Source organism: Caloenas nicobarica, chromosome 1 (genome assembly GCF_036013445.1).
Source record: "Caloenas nicobarica isolate bCalNic1 chromosome 1, bCalNic1.hap1, whole genome shotgun sequence".
Lineage (NCBI taxonomy): Eukaryota > Metazoa > Chordata > Aves > Columbiformes > Columbidae > Caloenas > Caloenas nicobarica.
The window spans coordinates 97,836,321-97,863,171 of NC_088245.1; positions in this window are offsets into that span (position 1 = coordinate 97,836,321).

A 26,851-nucleotide genomic window follows, 5' to 3' on the forward strand; every position below is an offset into this window, starting at 1 on the left:
CTCACCCTTCATCCAGACCCTTCAGCTTCTAATTTAAAATATCAGTCAAGGTAGACCTCAGTGTTAATGCTAGAGGACTTTTAGCTGATGTCAGTGGGAGACCCTAGGACCGAGTCACTCAAATATGGTGTTAAATAATGGCAAGCATTATAATTATCTCCTAAAACAGAAGGACAACCGCATCTCTTGTCTCACTTGTCTTTCTAACACCATAAACCAACAAGTATGGCAATAAATGAAAGAAATACAGCTTCTGTGGAGCTCTGGCCACAGGCATAGAGTTATAAACAACTTGTTTTATATATATGCTTGCCTGCTATTTTTCTTCCTTAAAAAAAAAAAAGAGTGTATAGATAATAACAGCATGGGAAACATTGTATGTATCTCAAAAATGTTTTTCTCTTAATTCATTGAAAGGTGGTTGAGTATGGACACTGTCATGTGGATTCAAAACTGTAAGAAAAATCATAAACAAAGGTAATCGTATTCTGTTGAGGAAGGGAAATGATTGATGGGCTCCAGGGTGTACTAATATAAGATTTGTCTTATTTTACTGTCTCCATTAAAGATTCGAAGGTGAGAGTAAGCAGGAAGTTATTTACATTCAGAGATGATACAAAGCTGTCACCCTATGCCATCCAAGATCAGCCACTTTCAAGCATTTTTGTCTTAATGTTTTCTTTAAATCATTCGTCATCATGGGGAGTCTGGGGAAAACCCGACCTGAAACGTAATATTTCAGATAATAAAGATGAGATTACTGCATAAGAATGGCTGTACAAAGCTAGAGCAAAAGCCCATTTATCCCAACTTCTGTCTCAGAAGTGGCCGATAGCAGATGCCTAGGGAAGAGTATAAAACAGGGCAAGCATTCAGGAATACTCTTCCTGACTAAGGAAGCATAGGTGTCAAAAGATGAGGTATCTGTCCAGATTAAATACATTCAGCAACTCAGAGGCTAGTCAGGACTACACGTGAGTTGTCTTCAGCTTCTCAGAATGAGCAGGTACAGTTTTCATTTTTCAAAAAGCCACTAAGAAAATCGAGTCAACAAAATCCAGTCATTTTAGGGGAGAGGAGAAGGGTGAAATTCTGTCACAGATCATGGATGGTTTTGAGGCCAAAAAAGAGCTTCAATAAAAGGTCCATTTTCATCATGATATGATGATGTTATTGTGCATGATCCCAAGCATTTAACAGGTCCATTTCTAATCTGTAAGAAGTCGTGGAGGAAAATGTTGAGGTCGCAAAATCTGCAAAATTATTTAGTCTAGTCCAGACAAACTAAGACAGTGAGAAACTCTGGTGGGACTTAACAAAGCTAGGTGGCTGGGGAACATGATGTCAGATGAAATTCAGTGCTGATAAATGCATGGTAATACATATTGGAAGGAATAATTTTATTTACTTTGTTACATTGCTGGGTTCCGAATGAACTGCAGCCACTGCAGAAAAGGCCTTAGCTGTCAGTGGACAAATCAGTGAGCAGCAGTGGCTAAAAAGCAAGAAAAATCTTAAAATCAGGGCATAGAGAACACTGAAAATACTGGATTGTCATCATGTAACTGAAAATATAGGGCATAAATAAGAGGGGCAATGGCTAGAAATAATGAAAGTTTTTAAAGGCATTGCACGAACTCTGTACCATGGGAGAACTAAAAGATTGCAGTGTGAGAAGGACAATTAGGAGGGAGCGTGATGAAAGTATATAAAATGATGAAGGACATAAAATAGATGTATCATGAGTTCTTATTTATCTTTTTTCCTATCATGAAAAATAGAGCTACCAAGTGAAAGCCCAGAATAGGGCTACAAGAGTTCAAACATCTGTCAGCCTCTGTTTAAACTAACAAAGAAGTCACCCCAAATTTATATCCTAACAAAATACAATCTCTGAGAGCCTTTATCTAGTAATTTTTTTGCTCATCTCCTCCTGTTTTGCATCAGGAAAAAAAAAAAAGAGAGAGCTAACTTTTACCTTGGTAAAGATAATATCTTTATGAATAATAATTAAATATTGCTCCACAACCAGGCTTTGGTAGAAATGCATTAACCAGACTTCTTACTGGTGAGTTGTCACATCTGATGGTCAAATATCTCTTTAGCATGGTACTTCCCTCTCCCACATCTGTTGAATCTGCTTGAGGCTTGTGGTTGGATGAGGGTGTAGTGCCAGAGCCGAGGTGTGTTTGGGCAAAAACAGCTGACCAACCCTCAGGAGGGGTTATCGCAACCTGGGTTGAGGGTCCTTCACTCTCTAGTGATTTCAGCTCTTTGAAGGGCTGATCTATGTGAACCTAAAAAACTATCTGTAGGTGCTGCACAACTTACCCATACAACTCCTTGACACTTAATGTTATTGAGGCAGTAACAGTACCACTGAAAAATAGAGATGTGTATGGATAGAAAGATCTATTTATGGGCAGAAAAGTGTGTTATTATATAACACAGGAGAGAATCTTGTTTTCTTGGCCATATTTTTTGACAATCATCCCTTAAAGGAATTTGAAAACTTTTAATTAACAATCTGACACTTTCAAATCTAGGATGCTGGAACTGATCTTTGCCCCTAAGTCCTAGACAAGCCACATGCAAAGGGATATAGCCGCTGGTTAATGGCATGAAATGTCTTATCATGGCTTTACACTGTCCAAGCATTCCTCTAAACTGGTGACTTTCGGGACGCCCCTTCAGACAGGTCTACAGCTAGTGCCATGTCACAATATCAGGGGCTAAGAACTGCACCTGATGATCTTATGCAGTAAGAACACAGAAAGAGATTTAAAAAAAAAAAAAAAAATTGGCTTATTCATGTGCTATAGTAATGAAGGTAAAGACGTGACCATTGAGTGTGGGTATGCGGTATGTGTGTGCACATGCATGCGTGTGCGTTGTGGCATGACTGACTCTGCTGTCTTTCGTTCTTCATGCCTAAACTTGACCCTTTCCCTGTCTCGCAGCAGCAGGTCTGCAACAAAGGTGACCGGCTATACATGCACCCCGTGGCTGGCTGTACCTATAGCCTTGTGCAGGGGCATTCTGCAAAGCCAGGAGGTATGCAGGAGCATTTTGATGTGAGGGGGAAGCCCAGGTCCCAGAAACAGAAAGGTTGTAAGACTCTTTCCTTCACACAGGAAGGGTAAGAGTGGGACATGTAGCCACTAACCCCTGGGCTAGAGCTGTACAACAGCTTGATGGCTTTGTAAGAGAAATTCTCCTCAGTTTGGTCTGCGGTGTTCCCACTAGTGCCCCCAATTTATTCAAATTCAGAATAACACTCATTCCCTCAGAAAATTAGCCATTATACTGCACTACTGTTGTCAACCATAGATTTAAGTGTAAATTGTGCCCTTATCTTTTTTTTTACAGATGAGATAACTGAGGTGCAGAGAGCCAAGGTGAGTGCCCAGCACTGCTTGCAGGCTACTGGCAGAGACAAGAATAAAAGCCCGGTCTGTGGCATAGTATCTCACCTTCGCAGCTTTGCAAAAACTGGATTGCAAGGTCACTCGGGTAATGCTTGTGTCTTCCTATTTGTCCTGTAAAACACGTCTCTCCTGATAAAAAAAATAATAAGGAAATGGCCTGTCAGAATAGGGTGAATTTCTGTACAAAGACTCTGCCTATTATTGCTTGGATTTTTTGTTTTTGACAGCATAGCCGTTATGCTGCTATTGGCCAGCAAACTACGAAAAATATAGAAAGGAGGAAGAAAAAAAAAAAGAGTGCACAAATATTCTGTGCATATACTAAATATCTCTATAATTTACGAGTCTGTGTGTGCCCTCATGAAAATCTGAACAGTGCATAAAACAAAGTGCTGAGCATCTTTGAAAACACAGGCTGTACCAGAGAAACATAATTACAAGAAAAATGCTAATAACCTGTACATCCAGGGTCACATTACGGGTTAAGGGTGCATATGTGTTTGTGTCTGGATTTCAGTCCTAAACTTAGGGCTGAATCCAAACAGTGTAACCTTGTGAAAGTGGTGAATAATATAAGAGATCCATTTCCAGTAAAATGTCTTTGCCTTTGAGAAAGTAACTGTCAGTAATTTGCAACAGCACGTATAAATTAATTTTCCAGAATAACAGGCTGACTAAAGACATAGAATGAGAAAGCTATTTCTTGCATACATTTCTTGAAACCAGTGCCTGTAGCCTGACCAAACCATTCAGCAGTGAATGTCTTCCCTGCATTCATGTTGCACAACCTTCCAGTTTTTGGAAGGCTTGGGTTTATTTTCCTAACCTGCTCACCTTTTCATTGGAGCACCTGTTGTGTTTAAGAACTGTTTTTCAGTTGCCTATACAACTGTGGCTTCAACCAGTCAATCAGAACATACAGCCACTGCTTTTCTCCCTTGTATAAATAGAGTTTGTTCAGTCTCGTTTCAAGGCTATCTAGTGTTGGGAAATGGGGTGGGCTGAGCAGCCACAAGGTTGTGTCATGACTTGCTGGTTTGGAGAAGCTCTGGGACAGAATCAGAAGGCTTTGAGGTCAACAACAACTAATCAGATTTGTTGGCCCAAAGACATAGTTGCTATTCTTGCCCATGACATAGAATTGTGTTTCAATGAAGCTCTGAGATTTGGCATGACAGGGTCCATCCACAGAGAGTTCATGGAGCATGATTATCTAGACAATGGTACATTGTGGATTACTGTGCAGAAAGTACTTGATGTAAAATCATCCTTTTTATTACCTTCCTCATGTATTATGTGAAAGTATAGAATGCTGACATTTCCCAATCTGATTCAGTAAAAAAATACGGAGGTTAATAAAAAATCCAAACTCACACTGGACATGCCTAAACTGGGATTTGGCCTCTGTTTATGTCTTGCAAGTATTTCAGATTATATAATCCCTTACCTTTATTCTTCTGTGTTCGAAGCAAATTGAGATGGTATGGCACAGAACTCAACCACTTTTGGGTAGCAGCTTGAGGTTGAGCTCTAATTTTGCACAGTCGGCAAGAATTTCATGCCAGATACTGTATCTCATCATATTCTCTTTCATTCCTATGCCTGAAAATCTTATCACACATGTAATCCCTTAATTATAGATCAAGCTGCAACAATTAATCTGTAATGTTAACCATTGTACTTTCATTCATTGACACAGAATGATTAATAGTAAAGGACAAGAGAGTAAACTGAGATTGTCCGTAAACCATTATTCTTCCCTAGCTTTACAGGGATGGTAAGAAGGAAGTGTGGAGGGCTTTTTATCACCAGTCCTCCTTACAATCTTTTGTATTTTGCCTATTAAACTTCTGCAGCAAATCCATGGTGACTCAGGAATGTCATGGTTGTCACTATGCTGCACACCGTGGCCACTCTGAGCTGTGTGGCAGTAGCAGAAATGGGATTCAGTCCTTCTATTCTTACACTCCAGGTTTCTCCCACTTGGGAAACCAGTAATCATGTGGGGCTTACAGAACACACAGAGGTGTCAAGTCTGTCTGGGGGAGACTGTTAAGTACTGGAAGAATGAAAAGAATGTCAATGTACCACAACATCACTGAATAGTGGTAATATGGTAGTGAAAATCCCAAACTTTAGATTTACTCATCAGTCAGTTGGGAAATCTGGTTGATAAGTGGGATTTTGGAATAAATTTCTAATAGTTTTCACCATTTTGAATAAGAAAGTGATTTTCCCCGCTCCCTTTCTGGACCAGGAACAATGCTGTTTATGACTATCTGCTATAATATTATTACTGTAATTAATTACTAAAACTGGTGATTTGATCAATGGACTGAGACCTCTGTCATATCCAGCTTCAATAACTTTTGTCATCCTGCTTCTTCTCAGAAGTGGGGGTTTTCGAGGAAGGCAGAACTCCTTCCCATGTTGATAGACAGAGGATATGGAATGAGGCCAAGAAGGGAGACAGTCAGCAGGCTGGCAGACACCTTATATCAAAACGGAGGTAGAAAATCACTGCTGGTCAATCCCTCAAGCAAGACTGAGGTCAGAAAGATGTACTGGAAAAGAAAGTGAGACCGCATCTTCAAGTTTTGTAAGTAGATCTGGCATCATGAAGATGGCTCATTAAGTTATCGATCAATCGTCCTTAGAGGAAAGCTCTACGAAAGACTTTGTTAGATATGCTTCTCTCTCAAACTCTAAACTGGACTATGTCGTGTCAGCTCCTTTAATTGTTTGGCCTCCTTTTTCGTGTTAAATTGTTTAATAAGCACTGCACTTTGAAAATATGCAAATCGGCACTCTTTTTTTGGTCCAATTCTTGTGCGTTCCTAGTTGAGTTTGCAATAATAGTGGCCGGCTTTAAACTGACTTGCTGGAGAGACTAGTTCATAATGAAGTACATATCCTTGTATCTCTCAGCTGCTGGTTTACAAGCACCCTTAGACACAGGTAAGCAAAGGTATCAATCACCATTAGTGTTATACCATAGCTTTTCTGGGGGAGCTATGGGGTGTGACATAGCGCTCACCTAGTTTGCTCTAGATTTGTCTAGGACCTGAGAGCTTAAATCTAGTGGAAAGGATCCATCTGGGGTTACTGTCAAGACCAGCATGAAGAAATAGGGATTGCCCCTCATACAGAGAGCACTGACTGCAGAGTTATCAAATAAACTGATAGCTCTAAAATGTACTGTGGCTATTAAAAAGACAGGCTCTTAGATTACCACTAGACGCTGTGCTTCTCTCCCTCTGATGTCTGATGCTATTTCACTTTTATTGTCTTTATGAAAAAAATTCAAAGGGTTAGAGGACAGAGGAAGCGTTCCTGTAGAAGTGGTGTGCAATCCATAAAGCTACCCCATAGAGGTAGAGCGAAGATATGAATTTTTCAGATGCTTTAAAATGTTGCAAATTCACTGCCTTAAAGGTGCTGTTTAGGCCCTGTATTTACTGACAGGTGTGTACATACATACATGCGTGCACAATGAATGCGTACTCACACAGTAAATTTCTCCTGAAGTATTTTAGGAAGATGTTCTTATAATGCATTCCTTGCCTAAACCCAGTGCTGAGAAATAATGGTATTTGACTCCTACCTGAAGATTTTTCTCTGGATTTCCTGCTCTCTCTCTTTCCCTGAGAATCAGATCCTCAGCAGTGAGGGATTAAAGTTTCACGCTGTAACATTCATCCTTCTTGCTGAATGAATAACATGATTAAGGTATGTGGGGAAGTGGAGTGACAGTAGCAAGTTCCATAGGTACAAACCCCCTCAGGGGTTTTGCTGCAATATACAATGATTTATTTGGCAGCTATTTGCATGCAACAAATGCCTGCAAACATTTCCCTGAACTCTGGACAATTTCCGTGACGGAGGAAGCAGAAGAAGTCTCATCTGGGGGAGTTTTTTCCTGCCACTCCATGGACAGCTTGAAGAAGGAGCAGGGTGGAGCGAGGGACTAGCATGTTCTGCGCGTGTTTTGTGTCCTATACCAAAAATAATATATCCAGTCCTGTACACCATGGTGTGATAACAACAGTCAGCGACACACAAGGTATTATAGATGAGACACTGGTGATCAGCTAGTGCAGACTAACTTGTGTCCAGCTCACACAGTCCTGGGCTACGTGTGAGGCCTCACTGCTCCCAAGTGAAAATGTTCTTTTTCTGGGAGATTGCTGTTGGCTTAAGACTGACTTTGCAAAATCCACTTATGAATTGTAATTTCCCTTTAAAAAGCTTGTGCTTTTTCTGTAGGGCTCATCACCTCACAGGTTTTGCTTTGTGCATTTTTTTGGCATTCCTGTTAGAGTAGAGAGTGCTCCTATCTTCATCTTGCAGAAGGGGAATGACAGCACTGAAAAAGTGAGAGCCACAACCATGAAGGTGCCAGAGTTTCCAAGTGGGGCTTTGGTATCTTAGTCCAAAACTTAGATTCTCAAAAATTTTGCTCAGCTCCTGCTTTAATTCTGCAGCTGCCTAAGTTTTTGACATTTGTGTTTTTCAGGAACCTAAATTCTGCTTCTAGGCATTCTCAGAGACACCTCAGCCTTGACAGTGTGAGCAGCTCAAGACCTGCTTCATGCTTCATACTTCATCTTTGTTTGGATCCACGAGTGAGGTGTTCCTTCTGTTTTCTTGCCTGAGGGGCTCCATTCAAAAGATGTTCTCCAAACATACCAACTTGATTGGGTTCTTCACCAGATATAGTTGCTGTGTACCTCTCGATCTCCTCATCCCTCTCCCCTCAACCAGGTGGATAAGTATTTGTCACGGCTGTGTGAGAAAGGTAGCTGTTAGATATACTTGATACCTAAAGCCATTCACAGCCACATCTTCGATGCAGAATGGAACAGATTCCAAGATGGGCTGAAACTGTTCTTCTGTCAACAGAATAGCCTAGAGGAAGAAGGTGAAAACCACCTGTGAAATAAGGTGCATCAGGTAGAAGGTAATGAGCCCAGTCCTTCCAGCTGTTGGTGGCTCAAGTTGTCAAAATTCAAATGGTGTTATGAAAGAAAGCAGCGACCTCCTCTAAGATTTTCAGTCAGAAATTTTAGACAGCTACCCTGAAGAGAACATTCAGGGCTTTGAGTGTCCTGGCACTACCAAGTGAGGAGTCTGAGGTTCAGGAAGGAGAAACGTCTCCATTTGGAGATACTAGCATAGGTCCTAAAACCTGCAGAGCTGCATCAGCATGGTAAAGTGCTGGACTTGTTCTGGTTCTCTTCCTATGAGCAATATCATAATATCAGAAGAGCTAAAGCAGCAGCACTGTGAAAATGGATGGTGGCTTGAAGAAAAAATCCTATGCTGAGAAGGTCTGGCTAAAGGGCAGCAACAACGAAAGTCTAGTCCAAGAGCTTTTTAACACTGAGCAAGGTGGGCAAATTTTATCTTCAGCTTCTGGAAATGTGGCATCAAATTTATGCTTTGATTAAAATCAGTGAATCGATTAAAAATGAGATAAAGCTAAATTGTTGTGGATACATTACCACAGATAACTTGAAGACACAGACTGTGGGACCATTTATGTTCAGTGATGGACTTTCTGGCTCCACATGCTTTGACTAGTTTTCTATTTTTGTAGCTTCAGATGCCTTTTGTATGCCTTCTTGTACTTTTCCCCACTGCTGCCAGGTAGCTACCAATATATGTGTTCTGATTTAAAAAACGAAAAGATAATCTACAGCTAAAATAATGTGAGTTTAATCAACTGCTCATTGGGATATGGAAGAAAAACTTTTAAAAAGTTTTTGAATGCCTGGATATGTAATTGCCTGGGAGACCAGAAAGATGAGTTTGGTCTCTTGTGCAATTTAAAAAAAAAAAATCTGTCTAAATGTTTTGGAGGTAGAAACTTGGTCTGATCCCTCGAGTAAATAAAATGTGTTTTAGAGCTAAACATAAAAGATATACTAAAAAATACTTTCAAGGAGAAGCCTGAATGTACTAACAAGAGTTGGCAAGAACCAGGAAGGCCTGCGTGGCACTATCGTCTGTAGTGATCAAAATGCTCTATGGTTGAACTTCCTTCCATCATTTCACTTGCCTCGAAAGAACTACTAGTGCTTGAATAAGTGATCAGAACACTTGTTTTACTGGAGTCTCAAAGTGCCTTGCAACGTTGTAGTGGAAAGTAGCTTGCACCTTCTTTCACTGACTCTTCTCTGATGGACCACAACGCTCTCCTGTGACAGCCGGAGTGACAGGGTGACAGGGCAGTGGGCTGGGAGAAGCTGCGCTGGGGTGATGGGAGAAACAATGAGTACACACAGTCATATATTTCCTTTTTTCCTTTCCATGTCCTCCAAAATAACTACCTGATGCACTGGCAAGGAAAAGTGTTATTTAGACACTTTTGTTTTATCTGTATTTTTTCCCTGTTACAGGCTAAATGGAAAGAGTCGAACACACTCAACTTCTGTTTTCCTGTGAAACAATCACCTGGCTCTCTTTTGAAATCCAGTGGACCTTCATTAGGAACTGGTGCAACATCTAAAGCTTTGGCCCAAAATTTTTTTGCTATTCAACAATGTATCTTTTTAGAAAACACACATGAGGATTTTTATTGATGTGACGATTTGAAGAAGACTGTACAGTTTAAGAATTCTTTTTGATATTGGGTTGTCCTATCTCTATATACATTAAACCGTATAATCTATTTTGAATACAGGGCTTGTCTGCAGTATTTTAATTCCAGGGAAAAAGAAGAGCTGCAGAATGATGTTAAGACCAGAATAAATGAGCAGAAACTGGTTATGAATGCTTTGTAGCTTGAAATTAGAATAGAATTTCTATTTATTACAGCAGTAAGGTTATGGAATGATCTTCCCATAGCAGTGGTAAGCCCAAAATACACATACATATACACATACACATATAGGTGCATACTTTTTTCTTTAAGTTATAAACTGATAAATTTCTGAAGGAGGTTTGTGAAAGGTTTCGCATGAATAGACCTTGTAAGAGCAAGAGACTGCACTCTCAATCTAGAAGTCCTTCCCAGTCTTGCGTTCCTAAAACCTGATTGCTTTTGGAACCCTACAACAGCATTATGTTTGTTGGGTTCATTTAACACACATCCCTGAACAGGGAAGAAGTTTGGAAATAGGAGAAAGGTTGTATTTCAGCTTCTGAAATGCCTGTGGGGCATTGGTTTGGACTTAAAGCATCCAGTCTCTTATGATGGGTATTAGGAGAAGGGTCACGGGTAGGAACCAGTGTTCAGGAAACATGCTCAAAAGATATAGAGGTAAGAACAAGCACTGGAGGCATGCAGATCCTTGGGAACTGAGTAGACAGAGCACAATACTGAGGACTTGAACAACAGCTGGGTGGTTGCCTGACCAAGAAGTCCAGCCAGCTTGACAGCATTTGAAAATATGGTTATGAAATGAGTGAAAATTTCACTTATTCAGCTTGTTTACAATATCCTGTTTCAAAATCAAGACTTTTCTTGTTAAGGAGCCCACTAAGGCAAAGGGGGTGAATGGTTCTGTGGGGACTCGCTGCCATGTGCCCCCACCATGCCCCTGTGGGTCTCCAACCATAGGCCGAAGATCACAAGCTTTGCTGTAGTGTTTCTCCACAAGACTAAGCCTGGCATTGCCAAATCCTTGCATTGTCAAATGCTTCTGCCATTTAAGATAGTGGATGCTGAAACTATTATGCTGTTTCCTAGTAGGAAGATAAACTGCAAAGTTTGTCTGAGTAAAATATTCAGGTATATCTAACTGGGCAGATACTGTGGATGGGGCTGCTGCCTCGTCAGTCAGGGCTTCCTAGAGCTGTTTGCAAGAGCCTGCTGTGACTGTCACTGTCCTTGCATCTAATCTCAAAAGCCACATTTCTTGATAGAGAGTATCTGTTTCTTGGCAGTGATAAAATGTTAGCCATAAAATTAAGATGATTATTGCCTTTCTGCAGGTGGACTGGCATGGTGTGGGTAATATTAGTGGTGATGGTCACCATTTCATTGTGGTGGATTTGTTATTGGAGGTTGCTACAATCTGCCACTCAGGGAGTAGCACATGTAGACCTTTGTAAATCTTTGACAAAGTGAAATAGGACAAGCTCCAAGAGGACTGCTCTGTATTTACAGGCAAAGTCAAATGCTCTTGTCTTTAATGTCTTCCTAACTCTGGTTTGGTGGAGATTTTGTAAAGAATTTCCTGCTTTCCTGTTTGGGGGCCAGAAGGGACACCAATATGTTTTGATGCTTTCTTTGAAAGAAAACCAGATTGTATGAATAAAAGGTATACTTTGAAAATCTAATGCTAAAATGCAGAAGGAAAGCACATGGAAAAAGGGATTCCTCGCTAAAATTAAGAGAAAGGTAGCTATGTGATGACCATTTCAATGATAGTCTAAACAGCATTATGCCAAAAATTGCAAAGGGTCTTGTTAGCTGGGGATGAGGTATTGTGGTGAAAGGAGGAAATAACCAGCAAGAAACTTGATAGAGTGGAAGTCATACAGTATCATATTACAAGGGAAATGTAGAAGTCCGTGCACAGACACCTGCCTAAGTGGATGTTGATAATGCCAGCATTAACTATCAGAGATTTTTATGTTTAAGGTGCTCTGGGCTGTTTGAAGCAGGCTGAATTATTTGGGAAATCACTGAGGACAAATCTAGCAGAGAATATGGGTCAACAAGTGCCTTCAGAAAGCTACCTGCTCAGGTGGGTGCCATCAAGTCCCCTGTCTGCCATGCAACAACACATCAGTCAGGTGGGTCATTAAGTTTGCACCTTCTGACCTTGCCTGCTACGCCTCTCTGTTTCTGTATTACAAACATTTTTGACCACAATTTCTGACACTGTAGAAGTATGGCAGACACTGCAAGGATCCATCTCTCTAGGAGTGCTTTGTCTACTTAAGTAATTTTGGCTCTAGATTGTTTAAGGAGGGAATGTGTCCCCTCCCATGCAGAATTGTTACTCTGTGTGTGTGTGATGTGTCAGGGATCTGTATGGTTCTTGCATTGTTGCAGACCATGTGTCATACTGTCATAATTGATTTAACCTCACTAAGCATAACTGAGAACACCTGTTTTCTCTGAGTGATATTTTTTCTTCACATATGTCACAGTTATTCTTATTATTTACAGCATATTTTTAGACCTCACGTTTAATCATGGCATAAAATGCAAAAGTCTCAAGAAAAAAAAAATGTTCATTATCTTGTTTTTTTTAAACAATTGTATCATGTTTTTGACAGCTAAATAAATGGATTTTATTAAACAGGATTATGGGCTGAGATTATTTAGTATTCCTTTTTTATTATCTGGTGTAGCCTCTGCTGGGAGCTGTGAGTTTCTTTTCTTCATTTCCAACATTGATTCTTGCATTAGACGGTTACATTGAATAATTAATATACTTCCTGTGATTGATGATTTGCATGGCCTGAATATTAGGTTATCAATCATGACCCACTTGTTCTAATGTAATCATATTGAAATTGTGTCAAAAGCTGTTTACCCAACAATGACAACAGGAGCTGTGATATTGAAGGTGCCTGATGCACTACAGCAGGAAATATCCTGGTTGAACATTCATAATGCAGAGATTATGAGTTCCTCAAATTGATGTAACAAAAGCCTGGAGCCCTTGGTGAGAGTTATCAGCTCCAATAAGAAAAGCCCTTTTTTCAGCTAGAAAATCATACTGATTTCTTTGCCTTTTATCAGCTGCTTAGTGACTTTTGGAGCCTACAGTGTAAAGTAATTATGTTCTGTGCTGCACAGCATAAAGAAACTGGAAAAAAAATGGAAAGTGTTTTGTTGAAAAAAGGAAAGACACTGCCTGTATCTGTTGTTACTGGAGGGAGAGAACTTTGTTAAGGTCTTGCCACAGTTCACTTTCACTGGATTACAGCAAGCATTGAAAAAGTGGGTTTTGCTTCTGTGGGAATCACTAAAGCAGAGTACCATGTTTTAACACTCGGAGTATAATGGACATTTCACTTCAGTGTATTTCTTAGCTCAGAGGTATTTCTGCAGACCATACTGGTTCCATTTCAATACCCTGTTCTCTTTATCTTGGCCAACTACAACAACTCTCAGGTTTTAGTTGTGCATATTCATTTCAATCTTTCTTGCCTTTTTTGCTGTGACAACTCAGATTAACATGGGCATTATATTGAGAGGTTCAGCTCCACAGACTCAGACTGATAGAAATACTCCCTGTGACTACACCAGAATCACTCATCTAAGCCAAATCTACTTGAGTTGGAGAAGTCTAAAGCACTGGGCTTTATAACTCCGAGCAGTAAAGCAAAGCTGCTTCCTTCAACCTCTACCTGGCTCCCACTCTGAACTGTAGAGCACGTGGGTTTTTCAGATGCCTTTGTTCACAAAAGCTCATGTAGTGATGATTTTCCTGGAATTTGGCAGTGCTTTATGCCTCATATCACCCTTTGGCTTTGACAGAGTCCTCAAAAGCATAGCTCCTTCCAGGTCCCTGTTGCTCTTGACATTAGGCAACTTAATTGATGCATATATACCAAAATCAGATTATTCATCAAGATTAAGAGTACCACAGTTTTGTCCACATGTGAGGACTCTGTTAGTCCTGGCTAGCCTTCAAAGCACATATTAATGAAGTTCAAACCGGTGTGGTCTTGGAATAGCTGGAACGGTTAACAGTCATAAGAAGAAAGATAATTGAAAAATTTGAAAGCTCAGGAAAAAAAAAAAAAGACCTGCAGTTTGACTTCTTTTTTTCTTCTGTTATTTTACTCTGTTTCTCCAAAAGAGGAAAAGTGTAGAGGAGCTCTGTAGTCTAAGTGATACAGCCCAGCAGGAGGGGTAATCTCCTGGGATATCACCACAGTTGAAGGCCAAGTGTTTAAATTACTTAATATATGACAATATTAACCTTGTTGTGTCTCACAGTGATTAAAACAGAGAACGAATATGTTCATTGTTATAGGAAAAAGAATTCCTAAAATAATTTGTAATAATAAAACCACAAAAATCTGGAACCGGAGAAAGTGTAGATGGAAAAGACCTAGTCATCTAATTTCTCTGCCAGTGCAGGATTTCAGTGTGCATTTTTAGTATATTCTTAGTGTAATAGGGTTACTTAGAAAACTATGCCCCAACCTGTTGGATTTGAACATAACCACAGTGATTCATGGTTTTTATGATTTCTTGGCTTCAATCCCCGTACTTAATTCAAAGTGCCTCAAATGCTAGTGCTTCTGCAACCATGGGAAATTAAGCAAATTAATTCAATTGTAAGGAAAGCTAAGACGTTTCTTAGCTTCAGCAAACTATGTCTTCTTCTATTACTTTTTATCACACGAAATAGTTCCAGAATTGCTAGCTCAAGTCAGTGAGAAAAATTGTGTTAGAATTCTCCTAATTTCTTGCTAGAAATAGTCTTCAAAATGAGGGAATACATAAAAACAGTATGTTCTGAATTTTCTTTATTTGCCCAAAGTTTTTTAAAGCCTTTAGTGCCCATTAGTAATCTTTCCTCCACAGCTAAGAGAGTTTGCAACCTTTTATTATTTTTAAAGTAGAAGCAGGGATTGTTCATTTATTGAAATGACTCCAGGAAAGGCAACTCCAGAAAGACTGCCCACATGTAAGACTGACAATAGAAAAGTTAGTAAAGGTAAGATTGTAATTTCTCCCTCTCAGTGGTGACTGATGTGTCAAATATTTGTGTATTTGTTGTGCCATGGCATCTTCTTTTGATTGCTTCACGGTAGGTTTTTGCCTGCCACAGATTACGTGTGAAGTAGTTCAGATGAAAAGCCCTGTACATAAAAGAGGAGCATAAAAACTACCCATCTTGTAAAGCACTGACCACTTTATAAAGCTTTCCTGCAGGAAAAGCTGCTCTGCTTTCTGAATTGCCATTTTTGCATTTTTTTAATTAACATTTTTTTGGTTATTGCCCCAAGACTGAAAGCCCACTAGTTTTCTGTTGTTTAGTTTCTCAGCCAGTAGTAGAATTTTCCTTGGAAAGAAGCAGCATTTTATGGAAACCATCAGTAAACTGTTTTTGTATGGAAAATACTTGAGTAGCCCTCCTCTGTGTACATAGCTATAAAAATATTAGGGCAATATGTGCTAAGTGGGCGGCACAATTGTTTCAGCACACAGCACCCAGCTCTGCAAGTTGCTGCCAAAAGCAAATTACTCTTGCGAGCTATTTAACATAATAGGACATAGCAGGTGTTGGGCTACATCTTCAAACAAACGAAAACCAGGCAATTACTAATTTACTGGAAGGAGCAATATAACCAAAATTTTCTTCTTCTGACCCACAACACTTGAATTCCACAGGAAAACAAATCTGATGTCCTCCAATACAGTGCTCATGTGTGCAAGATACAAATCTTTCTAAGCAACCAGAGACATATCTGATACCGCACTCGGAAAAGATCAAAACAGTCATGGACTTCTGAGGCGAGATGTGAGACACATCTCTCTGAACATTCCTCAATATACCACAATTATAAATAAGTACAAACAAAGTCCACTCCCTGCTGATTCTGAATGGAAAAGAGCTGGAGAGAAGACGAAAAAAATGTCTGTATATGTTTTCTTTATAATTTTGGAATGCATTCAGGCTTCACACCAGGCAGCAGAGAGAGAGAAGGAGAGGACACCATTCTCATACGCATCTCACGCTTGGCAAGAGTGTGAATTTTCTCATTGGCATTGTCCACAATGGTGACTTGACCCTGAGAGCAGGATATTTTTTGGTCTGTGTTTGTGAACAGTGAAGGATTATTTTGCAGGTGGAGAGATGAGGGCTAGGTTAGCAGGCAAAGAGGCAATTTGACCCATTGTGAAGGTGTCACCGCAAATCTTGGCCAGTGCGAAGATGGGCTTTCCTGTTGCCTCTTTACCGGCTGCTGCGTTTCCTTGCATCGCTGCAGAGCCTGCAGCACCAACCTCCCTGCACCCACCAGAAGACTGATCATGCATGAGGTTCCTGAAGCTCGTGACAGCCACTTTACATTTGATGTCACTGACGCCAGTCTAAGGTGACAGAGTTGTCTTATTCTTGGCATGCTCGCAAATCCCGTTGCTGTCCATGGATGCTTCTCATAGCTACCTTAAATGCTGTAATCACTGCAGAGGGGATGACAGGATATTTCCGCGTTGTTGTGTTAACTTCTCATATGAACATCAGGAAATAACGCTGGGTGTCATGTTGCACATGGTGATTTCTTTGCCAGAGATTTATTATTTTTCTTAATATTCTCTTTCCCCCTTCCCACTCCCTTCCCTTGCCAGGTTCTCAGTGGCAATATTAGGATGAATGTATCTGTCAGCTTCAAAACGTGACTATCTTTTTTTCTTTTTGTAGAGCTGTCCCAAAGCACACCTGGGAGCTGGGGATATTAAAAAAAAAAAAAGCAGAGGCTCCGTAGCATAAGATTGCTGGCCTCGCCTGCAATGTGAACACCCACTGAAATGAAGGAAGCGGAGGCTCATTAGGTGTCTCTGACTCCCACTGCCTTTGCTATTTTTGGGCCAGCTGTCATGTGCATGGGGTGATCCACCCAGCCTTGACGTTCCTTGTAACATCTCAATGCCAACCCATCGTACCTTTCCCCCTCGTGCACCTGGCGATGGGAGAGAGAAGTCAGCGCCGGTGCCATTACGTCGCCGGGTCAAATGGCCAATTAAGCAATCACGGGCTGTATATGCCCAGCCAAGGGCTTGGGTAGACGGTGGGGAGCAGGGTGTGCAGAGCCATCACCTTGGACCACTCTGCAAACCCTCCTTACCACCTCTGCTGCATCCCTGGGAACTGCCAGGAAGAGCATCTGAGCTGCCTGGAGCTTTAACAATACGGCACAGGGGAGCAGAGGTCTCCTAGGATTAATTAATGGGCATCCCGAGAACACATTCTCATTATAGCTATAGCGCTAGGGTTTTTCCTCATTTTGCAGAACATCAAACGCGTTAGATAGTGTGCGGGGTGGAGGGGGGAGGAGCAGGGAAGGCAGAGACGGCGGTCAGAGGGAAGCAATATGGACCGGGAGATTGAATCTGACCCTGTCAGAGGCTGTCACAGGACTTAATATTGCATTTATTTAAACTGGATTTTCTCTGGTATAATGTGGCTGACTTTGGGGGAATGAGCCTTGGTTTCGAGGGGTGTATGGATCCCTCGGAGAATGAAATGCCACTGAAAATAAAGAGCTCGTGCTGACATCCTCCACCACGATTTTTATTTGTTTGTAGCTGCTCATTCTTTGTTAGAGCACAGAACTGGTGAGGCACGTGTGTTTTGTTTCTCTCATGTGATTTTCCCCGCCAGTCAGCATGGCTTATGCTCAATTAATTCCATCAATATACGGTCCCCCCCAGCCTCATGTGCGCTTGTGTAGTGCGACAGGCAGTTGTGAATATACCACTAACTGTGTCCAGACAAAGGCGTGAGGAGGCTCCACGAGGGGTCTATTAACTCCACAGACAGACTGCGGCTTCAGCCGAGGTGCAGCCCCTTTGCAGGAGGGTTTTCTTATTTAGTGAAACACTTAGTAAAAAGTGTTTCCTCCCTCCCGGTGAATTAACTGCCACTCGGATGCTGGCGGGTTGCGGCACTGCTGCCTGAACCATCTCCTACAAAACACCGAGGTGGCCAGATTCTTCAGTGCTCACAAGCACGTACAAAACACGAGCTCCCTGCTCCCAAGACCTCAGGGTTTTGCCCCATGCAATCGAGCGCTGCAGGGGATCAACTCTGTCTGAGTGTTTTGATAGAGAAGATGCTCTGACCATGTTCTGTCCCATCGATATGATTAAGCAGTGATGACTTGCTCTGAAAGAGCACTGAAGTTCACAGCTGTCATTTCATCTTTTTCTTCATAAAACAGCAACGAATCCACTTATATCTTGGAGCTGTGTGATCCCCTCAGCAGCAAGGCAAGGTGCTTGTAGGTGAACCTCAATGCTCTGAAGAACAGGGAGCAAAATAAAAAAGGCAGTTTTCATAAGAAAATTTATCTTTCTGTGCACTGTGTATTTCAGAGGCACAAGGCTGCACTAATTGGGGTGCAGTCTAATGACTAATCCCATTAGAGGTGCTGTTTACAGATTAGCCACTTGTTTGAAAGCAACATTGGAATAAAAAAAAAATCAAAAAGGAGAGAGAATATTTTTTTAGAACCACTGTGACATGAGAATGTGAGAGATGTTAGTTATATTGAAACACTCTTTCAGCCGACAAGGTCACTTGTGGCAATAATCCGCTCATTAGAGGTGTAATCCATCACTCAAGTAATATCAATTTAGTGCCAGGGTTTTAATGCAGGTTGTACTAATCATTAGCGGCAGTTTGTCAACTGCATAATTCACAGGGGATTGTGGGTATGCATGATTTAGCAGGTGACCCTTGACCTCTGCTGAGTTAGAAGCCTGCCTTAGAGGCAAAATCAAGAGGGACAAAAAGCAGTACTCACTCATGAACAATTATTATGCTTAACAGCATGACTGTCATTTTAGAAGGAAAGGGAAAAAACAGTATGTCCTGAATAATGAAGGATTAAAATTCACCTGAGACTTGGCTCCAGCTACAATGCTGGAGTCACCACCCTCACTTAGCAGGGCAGGAAGAAGACAACACTTTTTAAAAAAATTGTTTATTTAATGGCCCCTTAGCACATATCTAAGAGCAAAAAGCCCTTCTGCCATGCAAAACATGAGGGGTGATCACAGCGCCAGATTTATTTATTCTCCCGCAGTGAAAATGTTGGTTTCCTCCTGTCTCTATCCCAGGTGCCAAGCACTGGGATTGACCTGTGACTGTCATAGGTGAAAAGTATTAGTTAGGAAAGTCTGCATTAGTGTCAGACAGGTAGAGGATTTCCCCTCAGGCTGTTAATTCATTTGGAGGGAAGAGGAGAATAACCTGAAGTGAATTTCTGTGCCCACCTGAAATCTACTCAGAGAGTTAAATGCGTAGTTTGATTTACCAATCATTATAAATGTAGTATAGCATCATATTCTCTATTTCAACTCTTGGAAAAATCCATTTCTTTTCACATCCCGCTTGGGAAGTTATCGGTGTCTTGCCTTGCCATATTGCTACTCTGTTTTATAACAGCAATAATCCTGAAATCTGGCAGCTAGGACCAGTTAAGTGCCCTAAGCTTTACTGCAATTAAGGTACTTTTTTGCTTGCAATAATTCAGAATTGGATTTGACTTAAAAACTGAAATTTAACAAGTGATTTAGCCTGTAATGTGCTCTAATTGCTTTTGGTATTTTGAAAGTGGGGGTTGGGTGGGAGAAAGAAGAAAGAGGTCAAACAACTCAGTAATTTAACACAAAAAGTGGCAAGTGAACTTGCATGTTAGGCACTTTCCGACGGGGGTTGTATTACGCACACCAGCCTCCTGCTTGTAAAGCTTTTTTGTTAATGTATCTATACATTACCTCTACGCTCATATTTCAAAATTATGTTTGGAAGGAAAAGAAGGGCTGAACCAACTCCTTTGCTTGCTAAACGTTTTGAAATGCCACCGGCGCTGTCAACAACAAATTTGCATTGCAGCCCTTGGCAGCTCCGAGAGAAAGGGACGAGAAGCGGAGGGAGAAGGCGAGCGGCCGCAGTCACCTGGCAACGGGAGCAGCCGGACGGACAGACGGACGGCCGAACAAGCCCAGTTTTCCCTCCCGCTGCCCCGGCGGCGGGGACGGGAGGGCGAGGGGCGGCGGGCGGCTCGGCTGCCTGCGCGGGGACCCGCATCCCGGCGGGGGAAGGCGGCGGGTTGGAGCGCCGGGGGTCGGGGCTCGGCTTAATTGCGCCCGCTGGGCATTGCCCTGGCCGGCGACGGGGAGAGCTGCTCGGCTACCCGGAGGAGAGGATTTGGGGGATGAGCCGGGCCGGCGGCGGGAGCCCGAGGACGCGGGACAGGCGGGGGCCGCTGGAACCGCCTGGGGGCTGGTCCCCTGAGCCTCGCAAATGGCTGGGGGTGAAGCGGCTGGGGGCAAAGCTGGCTTCGTGATGGGCCCGTGAGTGGGGAAAAAAATGGTGTCAGGCTTGGGGACAGCTTGCTTGCTTTGTCTTCTCGTCATAAACGGCTCGGACTGAAGTGGAGCTGCGAGCCGGGGACGTGGGCTGGGACCCACGTTTTGTCCAGGCTCATCCAACGACCTTCCAGTTCTTTGTGTCCAATGCGCAAAAGAAAAGTTTTTGCAGTGCTACTTTTGATGCTGATTCGATCAGGGCTGTGTGCTCCTTCATGAGAAAAAAAAAATCAGCGAACAATTATACCGAGGGCTTAAACGCGTGACTGCTTTATCTTTCAGAGGGAGCTGGATCGCCCCTGGATCATTCCCATTTGTGGTGCAATATGGGTAAAGACAGGGAAGGCAGGAATTTTCCTGCAGTTCCTGTAGGTCAATGACATCACTGGTAGTACTTATAAGGAAAAAAAAGGAAAAAAAAAAAAAAAAGAGAAAGCTAAGAGAAAGCTGTCTATTAGGAGGTATTGACACCACCTAATTTGAGGGATCTGCCTCTCTGCAAATGCAGGGTAGAGAACTAGGATCCTCCAACAGGTGGTTCAGCCCACTTAAACCAGGTTCCTGCTCTGAATTATCTTCTTGCAGAACCACAGCTTTGTTAGGTGCACCAGAGAGTGGCTGTGGCTCCCATGCCTGGGGCAGGCTGGGCTCCCCCTGTGCCTTCTGCAGAGGTGGGACGCTGCAATGTGCCGATTTTAGATGGTGCATGTATTTTTCTGTCTGGGAAACTGATGAAGCTCCTGTCGGTACCAACAGCAGAGACTTTAGTGCTGTTCAGCTCCTCTAAGATGAGTGTCTACTTTAATATGAGCTGAATTGCTAAATTTAGGTGTGAGCTGAATCACATCCAAATTGACTTGTTCAAACAAGGAGAGAAGAAGGAAATGAAACTTCAACACTGGGTCAAGCCCTGATTGTAGTTCAGCCATCATTTAGTGATTCCTCTTGTCTCATATATTCAGACCGTATGGGTTTTGAGGCAGGAACTGTCTCCTACTGCAAAGGAGACTGCACTTCCATAATAAAAGAAAATTAAAATTTTTTAAGGATATAACATACCCAACAGTATACTTTTTGGAAAAGAGCAGTTTTCATCCAGTTAGATATAACATAACCAGATTCCTTCCTCAGGTACATGCATACAAAGAAAGTGATGAATCCAGACAACATTTGCCTAATGAGTTTGCATTCTCCTCTGTTGGAAGTCAAACACCTCCGCAGCTTCAGGCAATATTCTTGGCCATGGACCTGGGAACAGTAAAGTTCATGTCTCCTGTGGACTGGCCAGAAAAGGAGGCAGATATAAGCTGAGCTTTTATTTACTTAACTGTATTTTGGTAACATTCTTCATGTAACTGTAAATTTTGTAGGTAATATTTATATTTTTTTGACTTTGGGTCTTTTTAACTTCAAAAGCTGCTGTTAGTAGGAAAATGGGGGGAAGGGAGGGGGGAAACAAACCAAATGAAATGTTATACTATCATTAACATTTTGATATTTGGGTATATCAGAGGATAACACAGTGCCCATCTGGACTGCCTTAACAACACACTTAATTGCATTATAGATGGAGAAGGGATTCAAAAGAACAAAGAATTCAAGCTATTCTATTTAAGTAGACCATTGCTGTAGTATCTAAGCATGAGAGTAGATCAGAGCATAAAAAGGCAGATTGCTGAAAGCTATACATCACAAATCTTATGCACAGTTCTGCATAGGGATTAATGAAATAAGCGGAGCTGCAAGCTGGAATATTAGTGGCGACAGATTTCCTCCCTCCAAGTGTTCATAAGGACACCAACTTCAATGATTTCCAAAGTGAGCTCTACCTACCGTGGATGGGCCCCACAACATTTGCCGACGTTTCATGCACAGCTGCTAGTCACATGGGACAGGGTTTTAAAGGTATATTCTAGCCTAAGGAGGCTGCTCTACTAGTGGGGGTTTCAAAAGTTTTTCTAGCTACCTAGATCACACGGAAAGTTTGTGCCAACAATCCCACAGGCTGTCTATGATCAGGTGTCTGGATACTCTGCAAAAATCTGGGGCACCCTGGTGGCCTGTGGGTTGAACCTAGCTTGTGGGGGATCTTCCTGTGGAGGAGATGAAGGGCACATGGGGGGATGCTCTGCAGTGCCTGCTGGCAACCGAGGCTGGCTGCTGCTGCCTCTAAAGGGCTTGTAGAGGCAGAGAGGCCACAGGCACTGGAAAGGGCACGTCTCTGCACGGCAACAGTTTCTTCTCCTTTACATCAGTGGCTGGGGCAATGGGGAAAAGTTGCCTGAGCCTCCTTGCTAGGCTGAGCAGATTGAAGGATGGGTTGCTGGGACAGTGCCTGGGGGAACTGTGGGGTGCCCAAACTTTTGTCTAAAACAACATGATGACTGTGAGTCTCCTTTTCCTCTATATTTCCAGGTGCATTATGGCACTGAAATTCATTAGCCTCCTCTCAAAATACGATCCTAACATTGCTGGAAAGCAACTGCTGTCGTGGCTGAGGGATGCCAATTAGCAGCAATCAGCGTTACTGAAAATTGAAGAGAAGTGGGTTTGCAAGACATTGAAGCTATTGTTTCCTAGTGTTTGCATACAGAGTTGTGTGAATTTGCTGGATGGCTAAGAACACAGCAGGTAGCCCAGATGCTGATTCAGCCCCCACAGTCTCTCTCTGAGATAATGTCTCCCTGGGAGAGCTTGAGTTGTGTGGAAAGCAGGCATGCAAACAACTGTAGCCAGTGAAATCTTGTGTCAGAGACAAGGACAGACCTGTGTCTGTGTGGAGCCTTGCTTAAACAGGCCTGACCTCACATCGCTGTGGGACCAGCAGCCTCCCAGCTTCTCAAGCACGCTTCAGCCCTGCATCAATCTCCCTGAGGGATATCTCCCTCAGGGAAGTGCCAAATGATCTCCTTGGGGGGATTCAGCTGCCCATGTGTAGCACCTGGGGACATCTGATCTGCACGGGGATAGCTGGGATGTGCCCATGTGCATGCCAGTGGCGCGCAGCATCTGTAGGGCAGAGACCCTGCTGTCTGCAGCCGCATCTCACCCTGCAGCCCCACCAGTGCTGGGGTGGGGAAATTGCCATGAAGAGCTTGGTGTCCATCCTGCCGGGTATGCAAGCCCAGGATCCCATCCAGTGTCAACAGTGTCCCTCTGCGTGCCAGTGCCAATTTTAAACTTCTTGATCTGGTTGAAGTCTTCACTGTGTTGACTTCTCTGGTTTTATCTTCCCAGTTTTACTTTTGTTTCTGCTGAGGGTTTGTTTTGGCTACCAATTTATTTTGAGATGTCTCATTTCTAACCACATTTCCTCTATTTGTCTTTTTTTTTTTTTTCCTGTTCACGGTGGTGTTTTCTCAGGAGCTAGCTTTCAAAGAACTGTCATTACTGCCTCCACAGATACCCCAATAATATCAGATGCAGAAGATTCTGGGTGTCTCAAAGTGCAACATTTTCTCGCAAAATTTGACATACGAAATACTATGTCTGTACACTGAACTGGAACATTGTAAATGGCTCTGTACATTCAAAACCAAGTTGTTGGACTCATTACAACTGACATATGCAAACATTGCAACTACAAAATTTCAGTAATTGATCTCTGTTAAACTCCAGGCAGCAGATGACACTTAGAGACTGCTAAGGAAAAAATGCTTGTCTTTTTTTCTCCCCACTGCTTTTAGTATTTGCTCAGTATCATTAATATAAATATGCAATCATCGAAATCAACACAACTGAAGTTAACAGAGCAACTCCAGATTTACATCAGTGTAAATGAGAGCAAAACTTGATCCCTCGCATGTAATTTATCTTTAATTCTGGTTTAAGTCTCTCTCATCTTGCTGAATAAAAACTGATGTTCTTCTCACACACAATCTGTATACCATTCATTAGTGTCTTTTCTGTTTGGAAAAAAGATTGGAGCCTGTGGTAATGAAAGCTCAAATCCTGGGGAGCAGTACACATGGTATTTTGTTTTAACTAAATGCCGTGTTGGTATTCTCATGAGTGGCTTTGCATTACTTGAACATTTATGAATAGCTTGAACTAATAAATCTCTAATTAGCACTAATTACTAATTAGGTTATTGATTCCTCTGACTGTGGAGTCCTCACTGGTTTTATTCATAAGCATAATGTTATTTTTAAAAAAATCTCATAGATATATCCCCAAACAGAGCTCACTTCTGCCATGGAAAGGAGCAGAACAGCAGGCCCTGGGCAGCCTGTTTGTCAGAATGACACCTGGGCTTATTCAGCCTGGGAAGGTACACCAAGGGGCAGAGGTACTTGTTTTTGCTAACTAACTGGGCTGTTAAGGCACTGCCCACTTGCCCAGAAGCTCTGGAGAACACCAGCACTTTTCTGCGTTCCCTCCTGTCCGCACCCTGAGGTCTGTGCCATGGGCTGTGCACCAAGGGCCGAGCTCCAAAGGGTGGCTGATGCTCTTCTGAAGGTGTTCTGGTAAGAGTCCTGCCCTTTTTCGTCTATGGTAAGACCTAAAGTAGATCTGCTGGAGCAAGTTGGTGTACCTTGATCTGCTTCACACGTCCTGACTTTGCTTCTGTTTGTGGTTTTACTGGAAAGAGAAGCCTCTCTGGATCCTTGTACCCCCAGAAGAATTTCCACCCCCTCATTCTCCCATCTGTCTTCAGCAGCTGTCCTGCTTGCAATCTACCTGATGAGGCAAAATGGGTTCTTTATTTCAGTCTCTGTGAAAAGTGCTCTGGACTCTGCATTTATATAGCATTACCAATAGGTCTTTGCAGAAACAGCCCCACAGTGGCCAGGAACTCCATAATCCCATTTTTTTCCCAAGAGCTCAGAAAGCAGGACCCCCAGGTCCAGACTGCCAAGGTCTGGGAGTCCTACTCCAAGCACTCACCCAACTACAACTACGGGCTACACCACTGCCATGCTGCTTCACCAGTCTTCCCCCAGTTTCTTACCCACAAAAGTCCTCAGACATAGGGGACTTTTGTTCCTGTATAGTTTATTGAGGACAGCGGTTAATGCACTGTCTGCTGATTTCCTTTACTTGAAGGCAGAGCACAAAAGTGGTTGAAGGGATTTTGGCTTATTTTGCTGACAAGTGCGATTTTATCCAGCAGTGGCTGATTGCTTCTGTGGTAGGACTGGCAGGAGAGCTCAAGCACAACGTTGCTTTCTTCAAGCATCAGGCAGTTTCACTTGCAGAGGTTTTGCATGTGGTACATCTTCAATTTGCAAGCCCAGACAAGTGCAAAATGTGGCTTACTTCTTGTTGGCATTAACTGTAGGCAACATGTAAAATCTCTTCTTCTGCTGGCTGCCCTCTCTTTCTGTTTATTTCTACATGTGACTCAATATGTTTGTTTTGATCCTTACAGCCCTGTGTGGGCTATGTGATGAACCACTGTGGCACCAAAGATCGATGGTGCTACATTCGTGCTGATGTTTTCACTAGCAGGCTCCAGGCTCTGCCAAACTTTGCTGTTGCATGCACATAACTCCCTAGGACAACTGTGGGAGAAGTCTGCGTGTGGCAGCGAGGAGATAGGGCTCCCTGGATAGCAACATCTGGGGACCAGAAATCCAGTATTCTTGGCTACGGGCCCTTGGCTCTGTAATTTGATCTTCCCACCCTTCTGGTCCATCTCTTCACAGAGCAGAGGAATGAAGCAGGCGGCTAAGTATCTCTGGATGGGAGTCCAGTCAGCTAATTAGTATCAATGAGGTGCGTGTTATTTTTAGTTATTGCAGATGTGCTCATACCTCATTATCTTAAGCAGTGAAGAGCAAATAAATAGCAGCTTCTGTCACGCTTTAAGGAAACATTTTATAAATAGGTTATTGACTTGGACTTCAGAGGGACCCGGTGGGAAATCTGTAAGGATTCTTCCAGGAGTGGGGGGAGGAGGAGAAGTCTTTACAGGAGTTAACTTAATGTGTCCTGTTTTGTAACACATGTTAAGAAAGCCAAAAGTTGTTGCTGTTTCCAGGTGGGGTTTGAATTTGCAAAAGGCTGGTTCCTACAGACACCTGTAGATGCTTTGCAGCGAGGCTGCTTCAATATCTTTGTGCGATGTTCTCTTTGGGGAGACCATCGGCCCAGAAGGAAGGGTTTGTTCTGAGCCTACAGGAGGAATATTTGTTTGGCCCAGCTTACCTGATATTTTAGTATTCATATTTAGCAAGTACCCCACATGTGTGTTGCAGGAAATAAGTAACTTGTCAGTGGTTTTGAGGTTTCTTAGCAAAAAGAAGATTACGCCGTTTTGCGCTGAAGTATTGAAGAGAGTGTTTTGTGTTTTGAATGCTAATGAGCACAGTTTTTTTCAGACGGGAGCCGTAAAACTGTCATTATGTCAGTGGTATGTCTTTGTTCTTAGCTTTGCTTGTGCTAATCAAAGACAACAGTG